The 14,256-nt window shown below is 40.4% G+C and overlaps 1 protein-coding gene across 4 annotated transcripts in view; it reads left to right on the forward strand.

Moving 5' to 3' along the window:
* Window positions 1–5,293: 5,293 nt before the first annotated feature.
* The window catches only part of rhbdf1b (rhomboid 5 homolog 1b (Drosophila)), a 41,831-nt gene continuing 32,868 nt past the window's right edge, over window positions 5,294–14,256 (forward strand). For 2 of the 4 annotated variants that reach the window (XM_026179064.1, XM_026179065.1), the window contains exon 1: window positions 5,295–5,614. The gene's annotated coding sequence lies outside the window, so the exon portion shown is untranslated. Of the gene's footprint in view, window positions 5,615–11,429; window positions 11,949–14,256 lie in introns of those variants that run through there. The other 2 variants (XM_026179062.1, XM_026179063.1) reach the window with 2 other exon arrangements.

Here is a 14,256-nt window from a genome sequence, read left to right on the forward strand (position 1 = left end):
AAGCACAATCATTCCAACATGTTTCCAGACTGTGTGATTTGAATGTTTATAAACTGCATGTCAGCAGTAAAATAAATACAACCATACAGTTATGATTGTTTTATATTAGCTACTTATCTTTCACTCATCCTGTGTTAAATTGTACTCTAATGTTTTTTTTAAATCTCAACCTTTAAAATAATACTCAAAAAAGTTAACATATTTCCCTCTAACACTGATAAAAGTCTCCTAAAAGCACAGCACGAGTCTGTTCTGATTACCCAAGGTAATTATCCTCAAAGCTAGTTTGGTGCAGCTCCTCAACACAAGCAGTTTTTACAGACAGAAGCGGTTCTTTGTACTCCCACGTGATGTGCCACACAACAAACTGGAAATAGCTTTAAGTGACATGTGTGCACATGTTTATGGCTTCTTGTATTTGTGCTGTTACCTGAGTGTCTGTAAATGAGCTTAAACCAGGATTTGGATGGTCGATACAGCATTTACGATCGCGGAGGTTCTGTCCCTCTCAGTATAGTGCTGAGAAAAAAGAACTTGGCAAATGATGTTTCCTGTTCTGGCCTCCAGCAGTAGAAGGAAGTGGCCTTTGAAGTGCTGCATGCAGCCAAGCAACTCACAACTAAACAGGCAGCAGGAGGAAACCTGCTCTCCAATACTCAGAAAAGACAAACTGCACACAGCTGTTTACCACACAACATCCCTTTTCAAACCTCAGCAAAGCTAAACAGTTTTGGCAATGGTTCTTTTTTTCAAGGAGACCGGTGTTTAGTGTGCAAATTTGTAAGCATGTTTATTTAAGCATAATTGAAACACTTTATTTAGCAACTGGTTCCCAATTCATTTTAACATCTTACATTTTCTTGTGTATAACTAGATGTAACCTAATTTTAAAAGCAACTTGAAAATACAATATATTCTACATTAGCTTCTTTCCTTTCCATCCATCCTTGAATAGTTCTTTAAGTTACTTTTGGACATTGTAATCCCTCAAATTTCCAAAGGTTCAATGGCTTCTTGCTTTGATTTTTTGTGTATGCATATTTCTAGTCATTATACCATTTCTGCAGGTTTAAATAACTGCCTTGCATTCTTTATTTTTTCATGTAACCTCCATTTCTACTGAAGTGAAAATTTATCCCTAACACACCCAGGAACACCTGGCCAGGCTTGCACAACCTGTGACCGCAAATATGATCCGTTTTCTAGGCTATGACCTGTGGGCAATATTGTTTCGCTTACAACAATCACATCGCCGTGTGAACTAAATGTTGTGGGGGTTATGATGAGAGACAGTGGTCAGATGAACCTATTAAAGACTTTAGATGGCTTTGTATAGAAGAGGATGGTAAGAAGATCCAGGAGACCAAGACACTGACCCTGAAGGGGAGTCTGTTTTAGGGCGAATAAATCACTACTGCAGTACCTGTGCTGGAAGAGATCTCTGACCAAGAAGATAAAATTACTTTACTATATATATATATATGACATGTTTGTTCCAGCATATATGTAGGACCCTTGGATAGATTTATCCTTGACATACAGAGAAATATGGATGTTTAAAACGACAATATCTAAGATAAATAAAGAAAATGCCATTTAATGCATCAGCAATAGTAATAAAATTCATGCAGACATTATTTCATTTATGAAATGTGATAAACTTATAATTTTATTTCGTTTTTTTGCATTTGGTTAGTCTGTATTGATTCCCTCTTTTTAATTTGACCTGTTTTTTCATGCTTTGATTTGTTTTTTATTTTTTATGCATATGTTTTTGTAATATTTAACCTTGAAGTTACCCAAATTATTGTATTTTATTTTTGCATTTAATTGTGTTGTTGTTGTCGGTTTCAAGTCTTTGCATATATGTTGACTGAATCATTGAGCCAAAATATATGCAAAATAGATTTAAGGTATTTTCACTTCTTTACCTGGTGGCAAACAAAAAAGCCAAAGCCATTATCTTCATCTCTCCAAAACCTTGTTGAACTAATGCAATAACATATCGGTTATGTATTTCTGATCGTGACAATTCTGCTCTTCAGTCATTACATTAGGTTTCACTAGCTTAACAGTACACAAATATTCCTGGGGTCTAGCGGGATCTTAAATATAGATTTCATGCATGTTTAGTGCTTCTGGAACATAATAAACTTTATTTCTTCACTTAGACCCTAATAATGAGGAATATGTCCAGTTGTTAAATATGCTTTCTTAGTTAACAATGTTTTGTCTCTTTTAACACTTCTAAATCCTACAATATGAGTACAATTTGCTCTTGGAATGATTTGAATTACTGGGACACTGGCGGCATTTGTAATTGTGAGCATTTTTCTTATTTTTCTACAGCTACTCTTAGTACCATTGATGTTAAGTTAGACTCTTTTTCTCTAATTGATCTTTCTGAGTTAACTTCAATAATTACTTCCTCCAAGCCATCAACGTGTCTTTTAGACCCCATTCCTACAAAACTGCTCAAAGAAGTCCTGCCATTAATTAATTCTTCGATCTTAAATATGATCAACCTATCTCTAATGATCGGCTATGTACCACAGGCCTTCAAGCTAGCTGTAGTTAAACCTTTACTCAAAAAGCCATCTCTAGACCCAGCAGTCTTAGCTAATTATAGGCCAATCTCCAACCTTCCTTTCATATCAAAAATCCTTGAAAGAGTAGTTGTCAAACAGCTAACTGATCATCTGCAGAGGAATGGTTTATTTGAAGAGTTTCAGTCAGGTTTCAGAGCTCAGCACAGAAACAGCTTTAGTGAAGGTTACAAATGATCTTCTTATGGCCTCTGACAGTGGACTCATTCGATACTGTCGACCATAATATCCTATTAGAGCGATTAGAATATGCTGTAGGTATTACAGGTACTGCACTGCAGTGGTTTGTATCATATCTATCTAATAGACTCCAGTTTGTGCATGTAAATGGAGAGTCCTCTTCACACACTGAGGTTAATTATGGAGTTCCACAGGGTTCAGTGCTAGGACCAATTCTGTTTACATTATACATGCTTCCCTTAGGCAGCATCATTAGAAGACATAGCATACATTTTCACTGCTATGCAGATGACACCCAGCTCTATCTGTCCATGAAGCCAGATAACACACACCAATTAGTTAAACTGCAGGAATGTCTTAAAGACATAAAGACCTGGATGGCCGCTAACTTTCTGCTTCTTAATTCAGATAAAACTGAGGTTATTGTACTCGGCCCTGAAAATCTTAGAAATATGGTATCTAACCAGATTCTTACTCTGGATGGCATTACCTTGGCCTCCAGTAACACTGTGAGGAACCTTGGAGTCATTTTTGACCAGGACATGTCCTTCAATGCACATATTAAACAAATATGTAAGACTGCGTTCTTCCATTTGCGCAACATCTCTAAAATTAGAAATATCCTGTCTCAGAGTGACGCTGAAAAACTAGTTCATGCATTTATTACTTCCAGGCTGGACTACTGTAATTCATTATTATCAGGATGTCCAAAAAACTCGCTGAAAAGCCTTCAGCTAATCCAAAATGCTGCAGCAAGAGTCCTGACAGGGACTAGAAAGAGAGAGCATATTTCTCCTGTTTTGGCTTCCCTTCATTGGCTTCCTGTTAAATCCAGAATTGAATTCAAAACCCTGCTCCTCACATACAAGGTCTTAAATAATCAGGCCCCATCTTATCTTAATGACCTTGTAGTACCATATCACCCTATTAGAGCACTTCGCTCTCGCTCTGCAGGCCTACTTGTTGTTCCTAGAGTATTTAAAAGTAGAATGGGAGGGAGAGCCTTCAGTTTTCAGGCCCCTCTTCTGTGGAACCAGCTTCCAGTTTGGATTCGGGAGACAGACACTATCTCTACTTTTAAGATTAGGCTTAAAACTTTCCTTTTTGCTAAAGCATATAGTTAGGGCTGGACCAGGTGACCCTGAATCCTCCCTTAGTTATGCTGCAATAGACATAGGCTGCAGGGGATTCCCATGATGCATTGAGTTTTTCCTTTCCAGTCACCTTTCTCACTCACTATGTATTAACAGACCTCTCTGCATTGAATCATATCTGTTATTAACCTCTGTCTCTCTTCCACAGCATGTCTCTTTTCTTATCTTCCTTCTCTCACCCCAACCGGTCGCAGCAGATGGCCGCCCCTCCCTGAGCCTGGTTCTGCCGGAGGTTTCTTCCTGTTAAAAGGGAGTTTTTCCTTCCCACTGTTGCCAAAGTGCTTGCTCATAGGGGGTCATATGATTGTTGGGTTTTTCTCTGTATCTATGAAGCGCCTTGAGGCGACTTATGTTGTGATTTGGCGCTATATAAATAAAATTGAATTGAATTGAATTATTATTCCTTGTAATGCTTTAAGGGCATTTCCTGATCATACACATACTTTTACTGCTGTGACATTTTTATAGGCTTTAAGAAATTGTAGGAGTTTTATATATCCTTCTCAATTAGTGTTCAAGGTGCTTTATAAAGGAATGTTGAGGAAAGTACTTTTTCATACATCACTTTGCTTCCAGATCCAAATTAGCAGAAATTTGGATTTCTGCTATATCGACCTTGCTCATGCTGTAACTGATGGAATGAGGGGTAGGACAGTGGCATGTTCGTTAGCACTGCTACCCTACAGCAAGAAGGTCCTGGGGTCAAATCCATTATCCTGCCTTTCTGTGTGGAGTTTGGCTCTTCTCTCCTGTGTCTGCATGGGTTCTCCGGCTTCCTCCTACAGTCCAAAAACATGCAGTTAGTGGGGTTAGGTTAACTGGTGATTCTAAACTGCCCATAAGTGTAAATAGTTATCTGTCTCCATGTGTTAGCCTGGTAACCTGTCCCAGAACCCTGCCTCTTGCCCTATGGCAACTAGGTTAAAATACTGCATATGACATTTACAGTGATTTCTGTATACTGTATTGGGATAAGGTCAAACTCATAGGAAAAGAAACAACAATACACTCTCAGATACTGTTTTATAATTTTTAGTTTTGGCTGACTGTGCTCACAATCTAAAAAGTTCAAGGAAAAATAAATGAAAGTAAATAGTGTTAAAGCAAACAACCTTTATTATTCAAGTAGGTAATTCTCACATAGATGTACAACTTTTAATTTAAACTGAAAAAAAAAACCCGGCTTAAATAACTGTGAGACCAGATGGTATTTCTAATCTTCCCTGGCCTAAAAACCTTACAATTACAACTATGTAGATTACTCTTAGCCTGTTTTATCGCCTAGCCTGTAGTTGCTCGTTATCGCCGATAGACGGCGCCCTCCAGTCGCCCTTAGGTCGGTCTGTCGGTCGGCGTCCATCCAGCGGTGGCGGCGGCAGCGGCAAAGTAGGCGGACCGGGTGAGAGACTACACATGAGCAGCTCAGTGGCTGACGGAGAATCCGGTGTACGCGCTATAGTACGGAGGCTTCAGCTGGCAGCTGTTTCACATTTTTATGGCACGTGAACACGGTACCGCCCTCACTAACATCTGGAGCTCGCGCTTAACAGGGAGACCACTCTTCCTTTTGGCCGCGTGATGAGGCAGGTAGAACTTATGTAGGGCAGTGAGCGTTTCACTGGCGGGGACCCCTCTGTGCTGTACTCGGCAGAAGGAACCGGCCTCATCTTGAAGGTAGGTGGGAATAACGTCGCCTGTCATAGCGGACATCGTCGCTGCTCAATGAATACACACCGTGTAGTATTTATAAGGCGGGAGCTGAGCTGTCAGCATCTCACTCGTGGTGCAGGTACGCTGTGTTTTAACTGCTTTGCAGCACACGGGCTCTCTGGGTGGGGTCTCCCGAGGCTCACACCAAACACCCATTGGTGGCACTGTGCGTTCATGCTTGTTGTGTGTGTGTGTGTACTAAGGGAGTTTAAGCCTTGTGAATTAAAACGCCACGCTGTTGTGTAGCAAATGTGTGTGACACATACCTTGGTCTGTCAAATGGGTGGAAGTCCAAGACATAAGGACCATTAGTGGGTCTAATGAGGTATGAAAGAGAGGAAGGGAAAGTCAGAATAAGGCAGACCTTGTTACCCACTGGCAAAATATCTCTGTATGTTGTCTACTCTTAAATGATATAGTAAGTCAAGGCAGGGTTGGATGATTCACACACACAAACAGACACACACGCTAGGGCACTTGCAGGTTTTTAAGACTGATGAATTGATTTCAGAGTGCTGCAGGCTCGTCTGTTGCTGAGATGAAGGGGACTGCTAGAGTTGCTGGCTGCGCAGGAATCCCACAGAGACAATTAAACCACTGACCCGTGTCATCAAGGATTTGTTTTGCCTTCCTGTTCGGAAACGTGGTAGGGAGCTGAATTTTTGGGCCAGATGGCAGGAGCATACACTTGCACACACACTTGTAAAGCGCGCGCGCACACACACACACACACACACACACACACACACACACACACACACACACACACACACACACACACACACACATCACCTGGCGCAGCTGTAAAAAACTCCCTACTGAGGGACACAGCAGTTTTGGTCAGGGTTAAAACCTGCGATCTCAGTGATGACTTAATGGAGTGTGGCAAAAACAAATTCATTGCTCAGCTGTCACAAACACATGTTTCGTTAAGATTCTGTTCTTTCAGCTGTAACTGTGTTGTGTTGTATGTTAGTAGTACCTGATGTTACTAATAAGACAGGATGCAGGATGCTCTTTATTTAGGAGGGAAATGGATCTGGCAGTGAATTTGGACATACAATGAAGTATTTTATGAAAAATGTCTAGATTTATACCACTTCTAAACAAGTAAACCTGCTGTTTTCTATGATTTTCTGAACTGTTGATACAAGGCAGGCTGGATCGATGCTGCTGTGTTGTTTACACCAAACTCTGACACTACCATCCGAGTGCTGCAGCAGAAATCGTGACTTATCAGACCAACCAACGTTTTTTCAGGCATAACTTGCCCAATTATTAATAATAATAATAATAATAATGGATTGGATTTATATAGCGCTTTTCAAGGCACCCAAAGCACTTTACCACTATTCATTCACTCTCACATTCATACACTGGTGGAGGCAGCTACGGTTGTAGCCACAGCTGCCCTGGGGCAGACTGACAGAAGCGAGGCTGCCATATCGCACCATCAGCCCCTCTGGCCAACACCAGTAGGCAAGTAGGGTAAAGTGTCTTGCCCAGGGACACAACAACCAGGACAGAGAGCCCAGGGATCGAACCGGCGACCTTCCGGTTACAGATGCGATTCCCAACCCCCTGAGCCACGGTCGCCCACGTTATTGTGAATCTTATCCTCAGTTTTCCATTCTTAGCTGACAGGAGTGACATCTGGTGTGGTCTTCCGCTGCTGTAGCCCATCTACTTTAAGGTTCGCCATTTTGCGTGTTCAGAGATGCTCTTCTGCATGCCTCAGGTTAAAAGAGTGGTTATCTGACTTCCTGCTGTCTTCCTGTGAGCTCTGACCTCTGACATCAACAAGGCTGCTCACTGGATATTTTCACTTTTTCAGGCCATCATTGGTTCGATGGTTGTGCAGGAAAACCCCCGAAAGATCAGCAGTTTCTGAAATACTCAGACCGTCTGGCACTAAAGCCAACTAACTACCCTTCCTTCTCAATTCTGATGTTCAGTTTGAACTTCAGCTGGTCGTCTTGACCAAGTACGCCTTAATGCACTGAGATGGTGGCTTGTGATTGGCTGATTGGATGTTTGAGTTGAACAGGCATACCAAAGAGAGTGGTTGGAGATTGTACATATCATTTGATCTTTAAAATATAATAATCAAAACAAACTAACATTTCTAAAGCGAAAAACATTCAATTTCTCACGTTAAAGGAAATATATGTGGGTGATTTTAAACTTTGCTTTAAATTGCTGTTATTACAGATCCTTTCATCACTCTACAACTCTGTTATAAATACACGTGGAAAAGCAGCTCATGGTGTCATAAATCACCTCTGCTGTGAAGTCCTGATTATGATGGTGGCCCTAAATTAGAACTGAAAGCGCCTAATATAACCTGATGACAAAAGTACGACAGCACACATGCACCCACAGCGCTAAACAGGAAGCCAACAGCATAACCTAGATGTAAAACGGTAGGCATCTGTAAAGCATGAAGACATTTCGCAGGTGTGTCTTTGTCTCTTGCCTGGGCGCACTGAGGTTGCCGCATCGAGCTTGTTTGAACAAGTTAGACATAAAAGCGACGGTGACAATAGCAGGTTTATTTCTGGGCCGCTGCTCTCACAAGTGAAATGCACCTTCATGTTTATACTGAGCCCTCTCCGCTGGGTGCACCAGGGTGGAAAACTGCGTTGGTTTTACAGGAGCCCTCAAGCATTTTCTACAACTCATTTTTCATGGCAGCTTGCCCAGGAGTGGATCATCTCTAGTGCCTACAAGCCATACTCTACATTTTTCATGTGATTTATGCAACTACTTGTTATCGGGCAACTAGTTCATTCATGTAGGATATGTCGGTAAATAGGTTTGCGCAAATTTGAATGGGAGGTGTCGTGGTTCCTTTGGTCGTCCGTTTTTTAAAAGGCATTTTTTCTAAAGGCGTGTTTTTACAAAAGGAGGTCAAATTGATCAAATAACTGCAAAAGAAGCAACATTCTCCCCAGCCTTAGTGGCAATTTCAGTTTAGAAGTATTTAAACAATGGTATACTGATGCTAAACTGACTCAGTGAAAGTGTAATCTTTGATGACTCCTAAACATCTCAAGAAACCCTCCAACTAAATGGTTGTGTTGGCGATTTGTGCCTGTCATTTCAGCTGGCTGCTGCAGGCATCCCTGGCCAGTCTGCAGTCTAAGTGGCAGACACACACAAACTCTTGACTTCTGATCAACAGTGGAGTTCTGGCTGATGGGGACCCACACCCAGTTTCACACCTTGGCTCAGGCGATTAGAGGATCATCAGGGGGTCCTTTTGTCCCTCTGTGGGGGGTTACTCCCACTAGGTTTATATCTGGGACTCTCCACCATTTGACCTTAGAACTGAAGAAGCTTCTCGGATGAGAGGTGAAACGTCTTCAAGCAACTTAAAGAAGTCCAGACGCTTTTCTTTGCAAGCTCCTTTGACAGTGGAGTTCAAGCTTTGTCTTGGCTGCTTTTATGTTTTGCTTTCACTTGTGGTTTGGTTAGGGTTTGGCACAAAACCTATTTGGTTATAGTTCAGGAAAACCCCCAGTTTGGGTTAACTACATGCAGTTTTTTCCACACAACATAAAAAAGAAAAAGCTGAGAAAAAGCAAAATATCAACAAAAATTGAATCAATACGTTTTTGAGTTTTGGCAGCTTGAATTTTCTTGTTCATCTACTTAAAATATTCCCGTGAGGTTAATCCATTCTTGTTTTTCCAGACTTATGATTGGCAGTGGGAGTGCACTAGGCTTTGACCTTTGGGTTTGTGTTTGCTCCTAGTTGCTGACAATGTATGATGCAGTATTGTCACAATGCCTCACTCACGATACAATATTATTGAGATTTTTAACATTTTGCAATATGCTGAGTTTTGGAATATCTGTTCCATCTAGTGATTCATCCATTTTCTTCTACTCTCCAATTCAGAGTATCGTAGGGCTGGAGCCTATCCCAGCTGTCTGTTTTATCCAATGAGATAAAGTTATGTCACATCTGTTATTTTTTTTCTCCAAAATGAGGTGATTAAGTATTCCAACACTGTCACTAAAACCTGACGTAAATGTTGCCACATGCTGGAGTCAGTGTGTTATCAGATATCTGCAATTGAATAAGGTCAAGTTTGGTAGTTACATGCAGTCTGTTTCTGATAATACAGTAATTAACTGGGATAAACTGTCAAAAATCGCACATCTGTTGCTGTTTACGTAGACAGACATTCACATTTTCACACAGCAAACTTCCCGTTCTACAGGAATATAACCAGAATACAACCAGCTGGCCGGCTGTTGCAAATTTTATGTTTCTAATACTAGCTTTTTAACATTAAATTTTATTGTTAAGCCCATCAGTATAGTGCAATTATGTGAACAAGAAAGTTCAAGTTGTCAGAACTCTTGTCTAAATGTGTGTATATTTGTAAAATCAACAAAAACTATCACGAGTTGAGAAAACTCAAAAAGCTTTTGAATCGTACTGTCACAATATTTAGATTTTTTAAATAGTTAAGCTTTCTCAGCTTTGCACATAGAATCACAAGTGCACTCTGCAGTGCTTTTTAGATATTCTTTATCCAATCACAATTGTTGTACTAATATTGAATATTGTGTCATCCCCTGACTCTTATTTTGAAAGTTGAGTTGCTGCTAACCAGCTTCTCCGTGCCTTTTCTGTCATTTTTGACTTGGCTGCTGTTGTGGTAGTTCTTCATATTGTTCAGCTGCTTCTCCAGAAGCTCTTTTGTGTTGATGCAGTATCTTTACTCCACTGTCATGGAGATCAGCTAACAGATGGAAGGCCCTTTTAGGGAGAACCTTGAGTGTGTGCTGCTACGTCAGGCTCATGTTAGCTGCAGAGCAGAACAAGGTTTACTTTAAAAAGGTAGACTTAAAGTCTCCTCTCTCTGTGCCGGGGCAGCTGACGATCTCTGTTATTCTTGTGCACTTCCGTTTGTGTGCCTGCACGTGCACATGCAATTGCATACTGGCACTAACACTTGCCTCCATTGCCTTTCCTGCCCTTCCAGGATGCTGTTACATCTAAAAATGACAACAGCACAGCACATGATTTACATGCACGTGTACCACACAAATTACCTATGTGTTTTTCTGGAAGAGGAAAGTCTGAGGCATCAGCAGATTAGCTCAAATTCTGTAGTGAAGCCAGGTAAAAGGTGTGAATCCTCTAGCCATCTTTAACAAGTCCAACATGAGTTAACCCATACTTTTGGGTAGATAGTGTACACAGAGGAGTTGTCTGATTGTTTGGTAACTGTCTGGTGCTGGCTGCATAAAAAAGTTTGTTTTTACAGTCAGAGTGTGCAGAGGGGCAGCAGACCGCGGCTGCCTTTCATGGCTGGCAACAAATTCAGACCTTCAGCTGCAGCATGAATGATTAACAGTACGATGACATGACTTTCCTAAATGTGCACTAACAGGTAATGGTTAAATAGTTGAGTATGTGCAGCTTGTTTTACCCTGCATCCACCCCCCACCCCCCAAGAAACAAATGATCAAGATTTGAGCTGATCTGCACAGATCTGGACGGGGATTTCTCTAATCCTCTCTCTCCATTATTGTGTCTCTTCCTCTTTTTTCTTTTTTTCCTGTCACTACATGGTGCTTGCGCTTTCATTTTTTTTCCTCAGATAAGATCAGACAGGTGCTTTCAGTGCACCATGCAAGTAGTGACAGATAATAAAAAAAAAGGTGTTCACATTCATATGTGTGTTATTTTTATTTACTGTAAGCAATAAATAGAGAGAAACCTCTGCACTCTGACATAAGTATGCATTTTTAGTTTGATTTTAATATTCTCTAAAGTTTCCTCGATCGTTCAAGTCTCGCGTAAAAATAAAAATCAGACTCCATAAATTCGATGAAGTACCGTGCAACAGATTGTTGTGGGTTCACTTATTTATACAGTGTAAGTGCGGACATGCAGGTCACGGAACAGTCATGAGTGGATCAGTGTGATAAGTGTGTGATGGGGTGATGACCGATGGGCAGATGTGCAGTCTTGCAGTTACTGTGAAACATTTGTTTCAGGATGAGTTGGGTAGGAGCTGCATGAACAGATTTCCCGAGTGTATGTTGAGTTTTTGAAGAGTAGACTTGCAGTGGGTGTGCAGTGATACTGGAGGGACAATACCTTACTTCAATATTAAAAGTGAAAGAGATGGCGCTCCAAGTATCCTGAATCAAATTTTTAGGAGAGTTCTGGAATGACAAAGGCTGCGGTTGCCTCGCCTATGCCTCCAAAGAAGCAATAAACAGACAAACAGGGAAGGACGTGAGGCACATGTGCTTGTTAGCATAAATGCAGGTAAGTCTACTTATTGTTTTTCTTGGCTTACTAAATCTAAAATCTGAATTACCACGGCATTTGCTCAAGAGCTCTGGAATGCACCAGGGGTGTTGTTCATGTCAACACTATGGAACAAGCTTTGTTTTTTTCCCAGTAATAATCCTTTGTAATTCTACTCAAGCAGTTTTATTGGAAAAGTTAAGACTTTCTCTCCATTCATTTAGATAATAATTGCTCAGAGGTGCTACCAGAATGGTTGCCTAATGGTGAGACTTGCTTCTACATGGATTAAAATGAACAGCTAGCAGTGTACCCACTATGGAGGTCTTTCAGTTGGTACCAAAATTAAACCTGTGTTCTTTGTAATGGCCAGCTGGGAAAATATAGTATTACAATATTAATCTTACCTAGTTATCCAGAATTCTTAGGCAGTATTAGTATTCCTAGCATGTTTCAGCTGTGTATCCAGTGTATTTTACTATTTAATCCTAACTTTAAGACAAATATTTTATCTGTTTATCCATCATTGTTGGCTAATTATTGCTCCACAGCTACTGCACTCTAACTGGAGACATACTTGCTAAATGACTTGTTGCAGGTGGTAATATCATAAAGCGTAGAGGATTGCTGGAACATCAAATCACTCCGGCCTCTTTGTGACTTTGGCGAGAATACTTTCACTCAGCATGAAAAGAAAATCAGTGAGAAAAGATCATCTTTATCTCGAAATTTAAAAAATAAAAGTCCGGATGAATAGAAAGCTGCCTGTCAAAAAAGAATTTTAATCTGGCCATTATGTGGCCTCCAAACACTTCTTCAGTGTCTGTTTGATGACAATGCTTTCCCCCGGCCAGACTGCTTTATGAAAATCCTGAATAACTCCTCTGTGTTTCTTTGAAACCACAATTATGACCACCATTTTTCCTTCATATTCTTTTCAGAGCCAATTCTCTATCCCCCTCGGTATCTTACTCTAATGTGGCATCTGTGGGCAATTACCATTAACTTTTCATACAAGGCCAGCCAACAGAGGAAGCTGTTGTATTGGCGCTCACAGCATGGATTTGCTGGCAACGTAGAGAGACGGCAGGAAGGAGGAATAGTAGGAGGGTTAGACGGCTGCTGAGGAGGCCTATTCATGTCTCCAGGCGAGCCCACACTTGACTAGACACTTATTGTAGTGGTGACCTTCCTGTCACCATGCAGCTAACACAAAACAGCTTCATATGAGGCGCATGTGCTGTTTGTCCCCTTCCCTGCGAGTCAACCCTTCCCTTGGTCTCGTTTTTAGTCGTTATTAATATTTCTTTTCCTAGTTATTACATTCTCTCAATGCCCCAGTGTTTGGCTGGTTTAAAGCCCCTTTTAACAGTTATTGTATTATATTATTATTTAATTAATTAGTAACTTATTTATCGCAAGTGTGACAGTATTAGCCAGTTAAGGTCACTGACTTACAGTATATGAGTGTTCTTCTAAAGTCCTTTTGGCTTGAGTTCAAGGGTTCATTTGTTTTAGACAGATTTTGCTGTTCGATTAGTCTGCACCTGTGCAAGGCTCAGACTGGCCATCAACACCACATTTAAAGAAACATTTAAATTGTTATCTTGATGTGAGTGTTTGCAATCAATGGTGGTAAAAATTTATTGTGGAAATTCGTTTTTTCTTCCCTGAGCAGTCATTTTTTAATGCTTTGTTTAGTTTGTTACATGAAAATAGTGATTAGTTACTAATTACTAATTACTTCTCCAAGAAAAAAATCTTGTTACTTCACTGGTTAGCGGCAGGTTACTTAGTTACTTTTTAAAAACTTAAAACACAACCTGAATAAAGCACCAAACCTTTCAGCCCAATTCTATTTTTTCTGCATAATCCATCATGTAAAATTGAATGAAATGAAAAAAAAATCTCTTTTTAAAACTTGTTTTATTTGTTTTAATCTTTTAACTTCATGCACATTGCATCAAGCAAAGATTATATTATATGCGACTGGCTTGACCTGGAAGAAATTTGTTTAACATTTAAACCTATTGTCTACATATTCCAGCATATGAAATAAAATGTTTTGTGTCTTTCAAATAGATGAAAAACAAATAAAATCAAAGATTCAGCAGCACTAAGTCCTGTTGCCCTTAAGTCTATTTTCAGCTGTTGAGCTGGAGTGGAGCCAGTGGGGGTTTGCCCGGTGCCGGGGGTTTCTCTATGAATCTCACATTCCCGTGGCAGCGTGCTAGGTGCTTGCTCAGATTTGAAGTTTAATTTTTCGCTTTAGGAAGAAGTTTTCCTCCCACGCAGATTGTACAGCAGATGCTAATGTTTTTATCAC

Source organism: Astatotilapia calliptera, chromosome 8 (assembly GCF_900246225.1).
Source record: "Astatotilapia calliptera chromosome 8, fAstCal1.2, whole genome shotgun sequence".
NCBI classification, from domain to species: Eukaryota; Metazoa; Chordata; class Actinopteri; order Cichliformes; family Cichlidae; genus Astatotilapia; species Astatotilapia calliptera.